Source organism: Phaenicophaeus curvirostris, chromosome 3 (genome assembly GCF_032191515.1).
Source record: "Phaenicophaeus curvirostris isolate KB17595 chromosome 3, BPBGC_Pcur_1.0, whole genome shotgun sequence".
Lineage (NCBI taxonomy): Eukaryota > Metazoa > Chordata > Aves > Cuculiformes > Cuculidae > Phaenicophaeus > Phaenicophaeus curvirostris.
Window position 1 is genome coordinate 68597483 of NC_091394.1, and position 15268 is coordinate 68612750.

Consider the following 15268-nt stretch of genomic DNA (forward strand, 5'->3'; position numbering starts at 1 on the left):
AACTTTAGTGGTAATCTGGCCGCCTTTACATTTAAAAAGCATTTTAAAGCCCTCCCAGCCACCTGACATTCTTCCATGGTCACTCATTCACAACAGCAATTCAGATACTGTTCCTATCTTAAATCTGCTGTCCTTGATAAACAGAATAAAAAAAGATAACTCCTTTCTCTGAGACACGCCTGGGTATCTGGCCACATATATATCAAACCAAGTGTATACGGCTAATATATTGAATACTAAAGCTTAGTTAAGTCTGTTAACAATTTATGTCTGATAGATTCCCAAACTTCTAATATTTGTGACTCTTTCCATTCTGTAAAGAAGTTCTCCATAAACAGTGTTTAACAAGCATCTCTGAATTCCTAGGAGCATTAAAGTCTATTTTTCAAAGTATAAATAGCAGTGATAACTCCTGAGCACTCAAAAGAGAAAAAAACTAACAAAAATTGAATGCAATATTCAATAACATTCTGAAAGCAACTGTTACAAACGGTGCTGTTAATATTCCTGTCTTGCTATTGCAAGTAAACTTCTATAGTCCAAACTGTGAATTTCAGCTACTTGCACTACCACAGTTCATATAGTTTCTAACTTGTTCATTTAAGCTCTGAACGTAGGAACTGTGGCGACATTACAAGCAAGTGACATGTTCTAGAATCACACAGGCTTATTTGGGGTAATCAAAGAATAATGCAGGAAGACAATCTGTTGTGAAACAACAGTGACGTTTATACTCTCTGCTTTGACATCATTCAGTACCACCTCAGAAACAGAAATTCATAGAATCATAGAATCATAGAATCATCATGTTGGAAAAGACTCACAGGATCATCGAGTCCAACCATTCCTATCAAACACTAAACCATGCCCCTCAGCACCTCGTCCACCCGTGCCTTAAACACCTCCAGGGAAGGTGAATCAACCACCTCCCTGGGCAGCCTGTTCCAGTGCCCAAGGACCATTTCTGTGAAAAATTTTTTCCTAATGTTCAGCCTAAACCTCCCCTGGTGGAGCTTGAGGCCATTCCCTCTTGTCCTGTCCCCTGTCACTTGGGAGAAGAGGCCAGCACCCTCCTCTCTACAACCTCCTTTCAGGTAGTTGTAGAGAGCAATGAGGTCTCCCCTCAGCCTCCTCTTCTCCAGGCTAAACAACCCCAGCTCTCTTAGCCATTCCTCATAAGGCCTGTTCTCCAGCCTCCTCACCAGCTTCGTTGATCTTCTCTGGACTCACTCCAGAGCCTCAACATCCTTCTTGTGGTGAGGGGCCAAAAAGCATCATTAAGTCTTGGCCAGCTTGAATACTGTCAAGCAGAAAGTACAGTGTTTACTCTAAAAATGAGCAGTAGAGAAAACATTTACAATGTGAAAAGAGTAATTCATCAGCTGTCTTATCCAGGTATTGCTTCAATAAAACTTAATAAGTATGGATTTGTACATGGTAATTTCTGCTCCCTCATGCCATTCCCACTATCCCTTCTGATATATGCTTTGCGATTTTATCTTTTTAAAAATAATATCTTTGAAATCACTTTTGAGGCTGTAGTAAGAAACATTACAATAGACTGGCAATATAATGTGATACAGATGACATAATATTCACACTGAGATACTACTAAAAAAAAAAACCCTCATTCTCAAACTTAAAGGTTTGCACAACTCAGAATGACTTTTTAAGTCCACAGCATACTTCTGCCCATTGTTGCTCTAGTGCTGTGTTCACTTGTAACATGAAATCGCTAGCAAAATCTATAGTCAATGAGAAAATAATATAATTCTAAGACAATCTGTCTGGACCTCAGAGTGAGGTTTGCCTTCCTCTAAGAGCCTAGTCAATCAGTTCAATTCTTCCTTGTGCTCCATTGAGCTGATAAGAGGCCTAGGATGCTCCATCAAGCTGTCTTGTAGCATCTGTGACATCATGTAGCTCTCCAGGACGTCCATATGGCAGATGTGGCACAGGATTTAGGGATATTAATGTCCTGCAGGGTAGATGACTAAAGGCCAAGTGGAATATCTGGCTTTTTTTCACAAGTGTAAACAATGGCAACTAATGTCCCTTGATATGCTCCAGGGTGTCCAAGACATCCATGTGAGTCTGGCAGATAAAACAACTACAAGGGACCTGTGTCCTTCTACACCAGCAGCTGGAGGCAGGGTACTCCTACAGCATCTGAAATGTCACTGACTCCCTAGATTGATTGTAGACCATACTGGAGTACTTCTTCATAGGAATCTAACAGTAGACAGGCGATTTATTATGAATCATTAACACAGACAATTTAGGCATATTTTTCTCACAGACTGTCTATGAGCAGATTAGGCTTTATTTGAATCTATTATTTAAAATTATTAGCTTTCTCTATTCTTTTTACAGTTTTTATATGCTATGGATTGACTGCACTTAATTCTCTAAATGCTATTAATAGTTGATGTTCCAGCTCTACTATTTGTTGGGGAGAAATGGCAGAGGGCAGAAAAGAGTGTATCTTATGTTAAAGTACAGTCTTACACTTGACTGTTACTGGCAATTCTCACTGGTCTTTCCAATAATAGTGCCCTATTTAGGTGAAAAAGGGTTTCTAAATTCCACAACTGAGGTAATGAAAAAATGCTCAAATTGATTGTTTATTGGTTTTAAGGGTAAATAATTTACTTTACTCTTGTAATTCCCACAGTCGGTAGTATCTTACCAACTGCTGAGGGCTTGTGAGTGTTTAGCTAAGCAATAGAGACATGAGCAAACTCTCCATATCATTGTCTCTCTCCATCTGGAAGGTTGCCTTGAGATGACCACCCTGTAGCACCCTCTGCAATCTGGTGGTGCCTTATGCCACAAAAAAGAGCTGCAGGAAATCAGCTACGCTTCAAGAAAACATTTGAGTCACACATAGAAAGGAAGATGAAAATGAACAGCCATGTTTAACGTTCCAAGTTGTAGAAAGATTGATTGTCCTGAAGCTGCAATTTCAGTAGGAGGAAATTAATCCACTTGCTAAGCAGAGCAGACTAGAACATATCTGCCCCCAAGTGTCTTTGCTTTACCTAGTGGCTTAAGAGAAAAAGTTAAGCTCAAGAAATTAGCAAAAATCTTCAACATGAATGTTGTCATCTTACATTTGTTAGGCTATCTGGTCATTTCAGAGATTTTGAAGGTTTTGCTATTTGCTGACATCCTTGTGGGTCAGGAGAAGTAAGTTAAGAATATGCCTGATTAAATTAGGTCTTCTGTACAAACAAATCATGGAGACCTGTAGTGATACTGGAACCATTATGGAGAAATATTGCTTACTTTTGAGCTGCAGAAAGAATGATACTTTCTCCCAGAATTGATTTCATAATGCTATTTGTGGTACTGAAAAGATTAGTCTCACTTGGTAGGAAAGAAATTGGTGGGGCCTGGGCTAGAAACAGTATAGATTACTACATGACTACCACAGCAGAGGCTTAATTGAGAGTTTATGAAGTTAAATACAAAAAAGGAGAGATGACAAGCCTCACTGTGGATTTGATCAGGAGGATAACCCAGCATGACATATGGCACATTGGGTTTCTATCCCTAATAGTATGGTAACTCTGCAAATGTGTCGAATTGCAGTGCTCACTGGCTTAATCATCCTTCAAAGTTAAATACTATGCGGTCAACATGACAGTGAGCAGAGGCTGGTTCTCAAGTGGAAATTCAATGCTTGGGTCTTTTTCTCATGTATACTAACAGCACAGCTAACTCATAAAGTGATACGACCCATAACTGAGCAGTTTAAAGGACAGAACGACAACTGTGATGAAAGAGCTACCTGAGTCATGCAGACTGTCAGCTACTGCTTTAGAAAGGTAACATAGCTGCCTTTGGAGAGTGCTGCCTGAAATGTTTGTCACTAGGTGTCTGCTTCTTTCAAGGTGTACTGCTACAGAAAAAAATCCTCCTTAATCAGCAAAATGCAATTTAATATAAAACCAGAATTGCAATGCTGAGAAACACAAGAATTTATTAAGCACTCACTGAACATGGAGATATATATATATTTAAAGCTACTACAGAAAATTGCTGCTCATGCAAAACAGCTTAACTATTTTCAGTGTGTGACTGCCAAATAACAAGATTTAACAAGAGGAAAGTTGAAACACATCATGGTTTATAAGAAGAGAAACCAAAATGAGCATCATGGAGATAGCTGCAAGATACATGAATCTCAAAATTTGTACAAGAAAGCACAAGTAACAAGCCACCACAAAGAACAGAACTGCCCAGGGACAGAACTTTTCAGATGTAAAGGAGATTAGGAGTAACTAAAATGTAATTTTCATCTCAAATAAATGTTTTAACCTGAATGACTTAGGGATTGTTTAATGCAGTTTCTAATGTAGGGAAAATGTATGGACTTGAATAAAAAACGTTCACAGGAATCATTGTAAAATTAAATGATGACAAATGAAATGACAGCTTTAGACAAACAATGTTGCACATAGCACTGGAATATGGAAGGCTAGAGAGAGTTTTGTCCCTGCTTTGCCAGGGCTTGGGATTAAGCAGCAGATATGGAAAATATTTCCTTCAAAAACAAGGATGGAAAGGAGTTTTCTTTTTATCAGGTCTTGTTTGCATAGAACTGACAGGTGAAGCTGCAATCTCTACAGGGTGACTGGAGAGCAGACAGGCTTTGAGGAAATAAGCCTTGAGAAAAATAGAAGAAGTAGTTTCTGCTGTTTTAATCCCCTCTTTGGTTTACTAGCTACAAACTTGCCAGAGAAGGCTTATTAGTAGGGCAACAAGTGGAGGCTTGCTATTGAGTCTGTTGCAAATTACTTTGATTTCAAAAGGTTGTCATATCACACTTTTTTCATTTATTTTTAGGACAATAGTTGCTATACACCCAGTAATGATATAGAAAGACATTTTTTTATGTCTTTCATTTTCTCCTGTGGCCTTGTAACAATAAGAAACAGGTCTTGTTATGCCCTTGTGAACCTGAAGGTTTTGTGTAACCTGAGGATTCACTGTTGGACGCTGGTAGCAGGAGAGCAGAGGCAAAAAAGGCTATAATAGACCTATTCTCTTCTCTCACCGACCCACTCAATCAGTTCAGAAATGCTAGAAAGAGTTAATTTCAGCTTCGGTTCAACATACCTATTTTCACTGCCGCCTAGGACTACAGGATATTATAAAAATGCTTTGCCCTCTCTTTATAACATCACACTCTCACATATCATCCCTGGTTTCTGAAATGCCAAGTCTAGCGGCATGATGCAATGAAGGCATTCAAAACTTGACTGGGAGTTTTTGTCTGCAAATACATTACAAAGTAGATGAGCCTTATTGTGACAGGTCTAGCCTTGTAATGAAGTATAGATTCACCTCCTCAGTAGCAGTGGTAAACTGGGAGCACAGATGTGAAAAATGGGATTCTTAGAGCCAGAAAAATTTTCCCAAATAAGTTTTTTTTATCACTTCTTAGATAAATCATGCTAAAACTATCGTGGCAGCAAACATATGAGCTCTCATTAAATTCAATGACATTTATCTGTTTAGTTTGGAAAAGAATGCATAAATTTCATCTTAAAACCCACAAAGTTATGCTAAATTGTACTTCCTATTCCCTTTGGGATAGACCTAATTAGAGTAAAGGACCTACAGCTGGTCAAAAATTCTTAAATGGACATCACATTCCTTTCACCTACCAAGGGGAAAAAAAAATCTGTATTTTTTGAAATTTCAGAGTGTTTCATATCAGTTGTGTAAAATTTAACTTTGTTTAAAAAAGAATCTGCTTTTGTTTAAAGTAAATTTCTTTTTCCTAGTGACAGGAGACAAATGTATATGTATACTAAATTTCCTGATATTGGGCTTGCATTTAAGAACAAGTTAAAGTATCTGATTTCTTGTTTCATGCTTTAGATTAATATTTTTTGTTCTATTGTTGTACATTGAGAACAAATACTAATACTCAGTTCCTTATACTTGATTTTGAAGCATACGACCCATCATACTGGGACATATGTGGAAGCACAGTAAGACACTCTGTCTCTAATTTACACCAGAGGTTACAGAAGCACTTTCTGTTTGAGTACGTAAATAGTTAATAAAATGCCAGTAGATGGCACTCAAGAATGCATATCTTTGAAAGGACATAGAAACTAGCAACCTTGACATGTTCTGCAAATGGCTTCCTTTGCCTTCTCTGCACAAGAGGTCTTAACACAAGAGGATTGAAAGGAAGCCGAAAGAAACACAGCACTTTGGATCTGAATGTTTTGCTTTTTATTCATGGAATATGCAGGTCAGAATTTTGTATGCCTAAAAAAAATATTAAAAATTGGATGCTAAATGCAGTCAAAATAAATTATAAACCTGTAGGGAATATTTTTGCTTCCTCTTTGGCTCTGTGTAATATTGGACTTAAGTTGGTTAATGCAAATTATTTTATTTTCGTTAAATAAATTATGTTATCATGCTGTTTAAGATTTTTTCCAAAACAGGATTTATTCTTTTAAAACAGGCCTTGTAACGTTCTCTTTTAACCTGATAAAAATGATTTGCTCAACGAAAGGAAAAATGATCAGGTACAAGGGCTTTCTTGCTTTTCTTGGGGATTCCCCAGGCCTGGGAGGTCCTGGCCTCAGCTGGGAATGTGGGAATGTAAACACCAGCCTTCCAGTTAACCACGGTCACAGAGGCAGAGGAGAAACTGTCTATGTTCAGTGGTTTGTGATCTGAATGGCTTCCAGCTCTGGATCTGCAGGTCATAACTTGACATAAAGATCTGCCTGATATGGGAAATATATATTAAGACAGACAAATCCCTGGACATTTTTTTCAAACCCATTCTTCAGCACTCAGGGTTGCTCCCAAGCAAAAGTATTTCTATCTTTTGTTTGTGGGCTCTTGAAAAACTAATGGCCAAATTTAATAGACTCAGCTCAAAGCTGTGTGATTTTGGCCAATATAAGTGTTACAATTTTTGTAGTGCTTGTCTGAAACATCTTTCTTACCACTCCGTGATACCTACATTGTTAAGTTGCAAGCTGCTGGTTAAAATGCATAAAATTAATAAGATAGTCATCAAATTTGGCTAAGTTAAAACTATCAGAAGGAATAAAATCCAGCTGGGAAAACCAAGAACAGAGTCAGTTCTAAACTTCCCTTTGTGCAAACCACTGAGCAATACCTTGTGCCATTCTTATGGATCTGAGAACTGAGAAACCTCATCTTGTACTAGTGTAGTATGAGACTCATGTGAAAGAAAGCGATATTGAGAAATAGTCTTTTTAGTGTTACGGCCTAGAAGTAATAGGGCTTCCCTAGGTTCCAGCTTTCCTAACTACTTTTCCTTACCATCCATATGTGCTTAGCCCCTCCATCTCCTGCAAGCTAAATAGCCTTCAAAGACTCTTCCAGTTCTTATGGAAGATGTTGCCTTTACCTTCAGTTCTCACTGTTTTCACAGGTCAGCACATTGCTCATGCTTCTTTCCACCTTTTTCTCAAGCTGCTTCATTATTTCTTTTCCCGTCTCACTTATGTCCACATCTCCATCGTTTCCCTCATTCACTAGCCTGCCTCAAACACACTTCTTTGTTGGGTAGCCACCTCCTAATTGTATTTTAGAGAATAAAAGCATACAGGCAAGGAGTAAGGGAAGGAAGATTGTGAATGAATTACAACTGAGCAGGCCCTTAAGATGCTAAATGGCCCTGCTCAGTAGCATGGTTGAAAGCCTGAGCAATGGAGGCTTTACAGGGAGCCTTGCAGATGTTTCTAATCCATCTCAAAGCAGCAGCATTCTACCCTGAAAAAAACATCATCTTCCATTCTAAGATATCATATTTCTGGCAAGGTAATATTGAGAAGATTCTCTGCAGCAAGGGTCTACAAAAAATGAATGGGTTGACAGTAAAAGTCTTCAGCTTACCACTTTCCCTATCTTCTTTCTGATGTTATCAGTGCAATTTAACGCCACACAGGGCTGGAAACATCCAAAGCAGAAAAAGCAGTGCAGGTGGAAGAAGGTTCTGAGAGGCTCTGAAAATAATGATGCTCTGTTGTCACTGTATTTAAACTGAACATCTTTTCACTGGATATTTTACAGTGTTGGCAGATGTTATGTCCTAGATTTTCTTCCAATCACTAATTCATAGTGACTATCAAGTCACTTGGTTGTTGGGCTGTGGGACAAGATTGTTGCAAAGACAGACTCGTGTTCCTGCAAAAGACTGCCTAGTATACTGGAATATGTACCTTTATTAGGTACCACTTCCATCCAGATGTAGCACATAACTAAAGAAAGAACAAGTTTCTTTCTGACAACACTAGTAGCAGCTCTTGGGGAATGGTTCTGCTCATCTGTTTCTTTGCAGAAAGGATGGCTGAGTGGAAGGTATGGCAAAGGCCTCCAAGCACTTTAATACACGCATTTTTGTGTGCTCATATGAACTGAAAGATGCAAGGTCCTGTCAGGGATTTTATAGAACAGTGCAAGTTCATGCTGCCTTCTGTGTATTTTTAAATTTTTTTAAAATTTTTTTGCTTCTTGGAGTGCATTAAAAATATCAAACAAAGACAATATTTGCTGTATTCATCTGATTTCCTCTCTTTTTTTTTTTGGTAGTCCTCCTGCCCTTGGGCACCTCAAACCTATCTGACATCAGAGTGATGCACTAAGGTTAGGAGCCTCCACACTGACAGGAGCTTACCAGCCAGGGCTCATCCTAACCCATCTTTATTAGATCCTCACAGAGCTAAGCACTCTGACATAAAACATGGGTCTTGATTTGAAACCATATTCTTTTTGCCAACTGGACTAATTTTTGGAAATAACACAGTCATTTGGAAGGTCACATTCTGTAACTGTAGCCGTATCATGTACATTATTTTAATCAAAAGTGAGCGAGGACTTAAAACCAGAACATTTCAATATAATATAAACAAGTATCAGGGCAGTATTTAATGCTAAAAACTAGAGGCAAGTGCCAAAACCTAAACTGAACTACTTGCAGAAGAAAACCGCAAAATAAGCACAAAATTCAATTTTGTGGTTTACTTAAACAGATATAAAAACCTTGCATATAATGGCCAGCTGTTGTTTCTACAACAACACACAGTTTTTACAAAGAATTTTTCTGGTATGGTTTATCTTGCTTGTCAGAGAAAAAGGTTTTTACTTCCACACGTTCCATCCCCTCCTAGCTTCTGCCTATCCTCACTTCTGCTGTGGCATGTAATCATTCTCACCTAGCAAACTGGCCAATTCATAGCATGAGCTTTTCTCCTCAGATGACAAAGGCACTGATTCCAAATGTCTGTCCCAGTTATCTGTGTTGTACAATCCTTTATTAACAAAACAAAAACAAAATTGGAGGGAATAAGAAGAGCAAACAATTTGAACTCCTTAATATTGAGGTCAGATATAGTTCCTAAGATTCTCCAGGGAAACAGAACAGAAAGCTGCTGCACGTAAAACTCCCCAAAGAGCAAGAGCTACCTATTAGATATTTTTATTAGATGAAGTTTTAAAGTGTCTCTAGGAGTAACACAAGCTTTTATTTATGTGTTCAAAACAGCACAATTGCAAAAGAATACAACTGTTATGTACCATGTGTCAGTAATTCAAAAAAAGAAAGCTTGTAAAAATTAACAATTAGAAAATAACAAGTAGCTGGATGCCAAGAACTGCATTATTAAAACAAGAAGGAACTCAACTGCCTGCACATGGTAAATATCACAAAATAACAAGGCAAGAGTCATTATGCCATTTGAGCAGCTTACAATTTTATGAGCCTGTTAGCCTCAGAGTGTCAATGGTGGCAATGATTACCTTCTGAGCATCAATGGAAGTAGCACTGCTACCCCCATCAGCTCTTTTTCATTATTGTTCACCTTTATCACATTTTGCGACGTATTCTTGACTGTTGCAAGCTTGGAATAAAATAGTTGACAACAGCTCATCTTGCCCATACAAGGTATTATGTAGCCCAAAATTAGCCATGACACACATTCATTATGATTGTTAATTCCTCCTCCAAAAGCCATGATTCTAGATATTAAAATAAAACACAGTAGCCTCAGGTCAAGACAGAAAGTCAACGTCTTCTTATGGGTTGTGTTGTTTGGGGGGTTTTTTCTGCTACTCATCATATACAGGCAGAACTTATTCAGGACTTCGTGTTCAGGACTGTGTTCAGGTTTTCATCCGGTGTATGAAGGTTCATGCAGTAAACACTCTTTCTTTGCCTGTTTCTTAGAGGAAGGATTCCATGGCTGCAAGGTCATACATGATCAATTAAAGTTGCCATGGTAACTATATATTGACTCATTACATATCAGAGTTTGTTCTGAAGCCCGTCCAAAGCACAATATTGTCCTACCATAATTGTGTTTCTCTGCTCTTAGTCTTAATTGTTTTTGCAATGGCTAACTGATTCTGAATGCAAACAGAACAAAATCTCAGTGATGTCTCAGTTATGCAAGGGAAAAAGGGAAAAAGGGAGAAGAAGGAAGCCCAGAGAGAGAACAAAGATAACTTAACAAGCTTGAAGGCTGCACAATGCACATGTCATGGGAGAAGAGAAAAAGGGCAGGGGGGTGGAGGGGAGAAGTAGGGTAGTTCTAATGTTGACTATGGTGTACTGAGTCAATAAATTCACTTCAGAATGACTTGAGCAGAAATGTGCTCCTTCCTGATCTGAGTTGAAACCAGTGCTGTTATGACACCGTGAATCCATAATCCTGATAGCTGGCTATGGAAAACAAAGAGACAAATACATGTTCTTTCAAGCTTATGGCAGCAGCAATGCTTTTGTAGAAAAGCTACAGCCTGGAGGGGTAATTCTGTAGCATCCATGAACAATATAGTATTGGTATCATCATTCTGACCCCTTTGTTTGTGCAGTATTTGAAGAACTGTGTAATAAATATTGCTAACAGTTTTAGAAGCACCCTGGTAGTATGTGGTATATAGAAAAGGACTAGTATTATGCACTTTTTTCTGCTTGTTTTCTGATAAGCTCTCAGTTTCTGCCTTTCATTAAGGAAGTTATCGTTCCATCACAGACCAGAAAACAAAGCAAAGCCTGCCACCACCTCAGAACTCTGGTGAATTGCAAAGGCGACATCTTTTTGCAAGGAATAAGCAAATTACCTCAGGAGGCTGCACCAAACAAGACTTGACATTTTTTTTTCAGCAGATGTCACCCAAACCAACTTCATCCTCCAATCAGGAAGGAAAATCAGTGTACAGAATCCTGCCCATCAGCAGAGAGGGAGAATTCAGTTTTAACAAACGTTATGACAAATCTACCCTTTCATTGACAGTAACAGATATATGAATCTCCATTCTTCAGTGCAAAGCTTATAAAATTTGACATAAAAATTGAGCATTGCCAGTGGTTAACAAACACTGAACACTGTAATTTTCTGAATGTTGTATAAAAATTGAGACATTGCAAAAAGAAGTTAAATTATGATCTATTCAAATTCTGCTATTGAATCATCGTTGCTTCAAAGATGATCCTGGTTTCTGCTAGTGGCGGACAACAATTTAGTGATTCATCACTTCTTCATACGGACATAACAGCAGATATAAGCAAAATTTTCATGAATTTTTACATTTGACCCACAAAAGCCTGTGTTGACCTCTGTATGATCACTAAAGCATAGTGTCACATCACAGAAAAGAAGGTTATGACCAACTGCTACAGCAATTTATGGGGGTTTTTTTGATCATTAGGTTTGCTGGGTCACCTTTTTCCTTCTGAAGACTAATTTGTTCTATTTTTTACCGTTAGTAAGGGGCAGTTGTATCACCAGCATATCTCTGTTGAATTTCCGTACAACATATATATACTTATCACAGAATATAAGAATCACTAGGTTGGAAAAGGCCCACAGGATCGTCAAGTCCAACCATCAAACCAAAAAATCATGCCCCTCAGCACCTCATCCACCCTTCTTTTAAATACCTTCAGGGATGGTGACTCAACTACCTCCCTGGGCAGCCTGTTCCAGTGCCCAATGACCCTTTCTGTGAAAATTTTTTTTCGAATGCCCAGACTGAATCTCCCTGGTGGAGCTTGAGGCCATTCCCTCTTGTCCTGTCCCCTGTCACCTGGGAGAAGAGGCCAGCTGCTTCCTCTCTACAACCTCTTTTCCGGTAGTTGTAGAGAGCAATAAGGTCTCCCCTCAGCCTCCCCCTCTCAAGGCTAAACGACCCCAACTCCCTCAGCCAATCCTCATAAGGCTTGTTGTCCAGCCCCTTCACCAGCTTCGTTGCTCTTCTCTGGACTCGCTCCAGAGCCTCAACATCCTTCTTGTGGTGAGGGGCCCAGAACTGAACACAGGATTCAAGGTGCCATCTCACCAGCGCCGAGTACAGAGGGAGAATAACCTCCCTGGACCTGCTGGTGGCCACATCGTTTCTGATACAAGCCAAGATGCCATTGGCCTTCTTGGCCACCTGGGCACACTGCTGGCTCATATTCAGTCGGTTGTCAACCAACACACCCAGGTCCCTCTCCTCCAGGCAGCTTTTTAGACAGGCTTCTCCTAGTCTGTAGCACTGCACAGGGTTGTTGTGCCCCAAGTGCAGGACCCGGCACTTGGCCTTGTTAAACCTCATGCCATTGGTCTCAGCCCATTGGTCCAGCCTGTTCAGATCCCTCTGAAGAGCCTCCCTACCCTCCAGCAGATCGACACTTCCACCCAGCTTAGTGTCATCTGCAAACTTGCTAAGGGTGCACTCGATGCCTTCATCCAGGTCATTGCTAAAGACATTGAACAGGGCTGGACCCAGCACTGAGCCCTGGGGAATCCCACTTGTCACTGGCCTCCAGCTGGATTTCACACCATTTACCGCCACTCTCTGGGCCCGGCCATCCAACCAGTTTTCCACCCAGGAGAGTGTGCGCCTGTCCAGGCCAGAGGCTGACATTTTCCAAAGCAGAATGCTGTGAGAAACCGTGTCAAAGGCTTTACTGAAGTCCAGGAAGACCACATCCACAGCCTTTCTGTTATCCAGTAGGCAGGTCACCTTGTCATAGAAGACTTAGATCAGGTTCGTTTGGCAAGACCTGCCTTTTGTGAACCCATGTTGACTGGGCCTGATCACCTGGTTCTCTTGCATGTGCTGCATGATAGCACGCAAGATCACCTGTTCCATGATTTTCCCTGGCACTGAGGTCAGACTGACAGGCCTGTAGTTTTCTGGGTCCTCCCTGCGACCCTTCTTGAATATGGGCACAACATCAACCAGCCTCCAGTCACCCCAGTCTTCCAGGACTGCTGGAAATTATATGTGGTATTGCACAAATACAGAGTGAATATAGTCAAGTGTTACCAACAAACCCTTTTTTGAGTTTTTTTTTTGGCAAAGCAGTGACATGGGTTCTCTAGGAAAGTTGGATACCAGTGATTTTGCTTATCTGTCATTGTAGTCAAATAAAACTCAACTCTACATCCAAACTCATGGCTTTGCACTAATTTATCAGCTCTCAGAATCTAACTAAGATAGGTCTTGGTCTGTAAGTAAGTGCAAAATATTAGGCATGTTGGGAAAACAGTTCTTCTGGAAATGGGCTTTTCTGGCAAGTACAAGACACTAGATCTTTGGGTTTTTTTAACTGTACATGTTTTTAGTTATTTGGAGACATAACATTGCTGCATTTAAGCCTCTCTTTCACAATTATGTTTAAATACAGGCAACTGCACTTTTGCCCTGTAATACACTGGAAGTAACCATCCTTGAGGAGGTATGATGGAGCACCCTGCCTCTCCACAATGGAGGAGGAACGCCTGGTCCATACCGGACTGGCCTAGGGAGGTCTGTGCCTCACTATGCACACCTCCCACTATCTGAGCTTGCGAAGACTGCGTGAATGTAAGCATTACTTGATGGACAGAAGGAGACTGTGTGAGCTGCTTGTCCTTCCGTGAGAGCAAGCACTGTGAGGACTTGTGTTTGCTTTACTTGCCCTCTGTCCTCTTCATATCAGTGTGACATGACCTTTTCAAGCACAAAGAGGAATGTGGGGCCAGAACGTCCCTGATTTATCGATCTTGTCACTCAGATGCCTTTGCCTTGGATTTCCTTTGGCACTGGGTCATCACAGCTCAAATTCCTGCAAGGGCTCAGTGGAGTGGCCCTGATGGACGTCTCACAATAGCCATCCACTGAACTCCATTGGTTAAAGCACAGCAGACAAAGTTTCCAGGAGGCACTGGGTGGGATGATAGCTTGTGAATGGCATCATGGTGGCGAAGGTTAGATCATATCTTCCACGTTTCCCCCCAGACACAGGTTAAAACAGAACATGTCTTCCTGCTCCAAAAGTGTCCTCCCTGGTGATATCTTGTGTGGGTCAGGGTGCTCCAAAGGTGTCTGTGGAGCAGTGGTGATTTGACATACAAACATCAGAGATGCCACATTGACAGAGTGCAAGTTCTTCTCCACTGCCCTCAGTGAGACAGGTCCTATGGGACCACACAGCAACTCAGGGATCAATTTTAGGATCAAAGTCTTACCTGCATGTCTGCCTCAGGCAGCTAATTACCAAGACTATATTCCTCTGTAAATTAAGCTCTTTGCTTTCCTTGGATGGCTTATCTTTTCTGGTAAATTTCCTTTCCCATTTGCAATAAGACCTTCAAAATTTCTAAAGTTAGGGTTATGAGAAACATCAGAGAACTGCAGAAATCGATTTGCGCAGTGATGAGTGAGTACAAAATCTTCTGAGAAAGCTTGAGCACAGACCCTTCTTAAAGGTGAAGAGGGCAGAGGGGAAAGATCAGTGGTGCAAATGTGTATCCCAGCCTACATTAGTCTGCATCATCAGCTCACAGTTATTTAAAAACTTGTGAGAAAATACTGAAGAGGAAAAATAATAACTTACTCATTTCTGTGTTTGCAAACATAGATTCTATTCATTTTTCTCACAGGTTGTTAAATAGCTGGGCATTTTCTAGGCCTGATGGCACATCCTCCTGCCAGCTACTTTTCACGTACTTTCACTGGAAGAAGTCTTTCAATAACATAGGAAAAAAAAGGAATTTGCATTCAAAAGTTAAGGAAGCATCTTTGAAAATCTGATCTGTGTGTTCCAGCATAAAGGCAGTACTGCTGAGGGTCAAAAGCTGAAACTCGGTGATCATTCTATGCAAGAACTGGGTAGCATGACAAATAATAGAAGATATCACTCTCTCTTCCAAAAAAAAAATGCTCTAAAACATCAGAGAAAGAACAGAACTACAACGAAGTCTTGCTTATCGAGTTATATTTTTTTTAC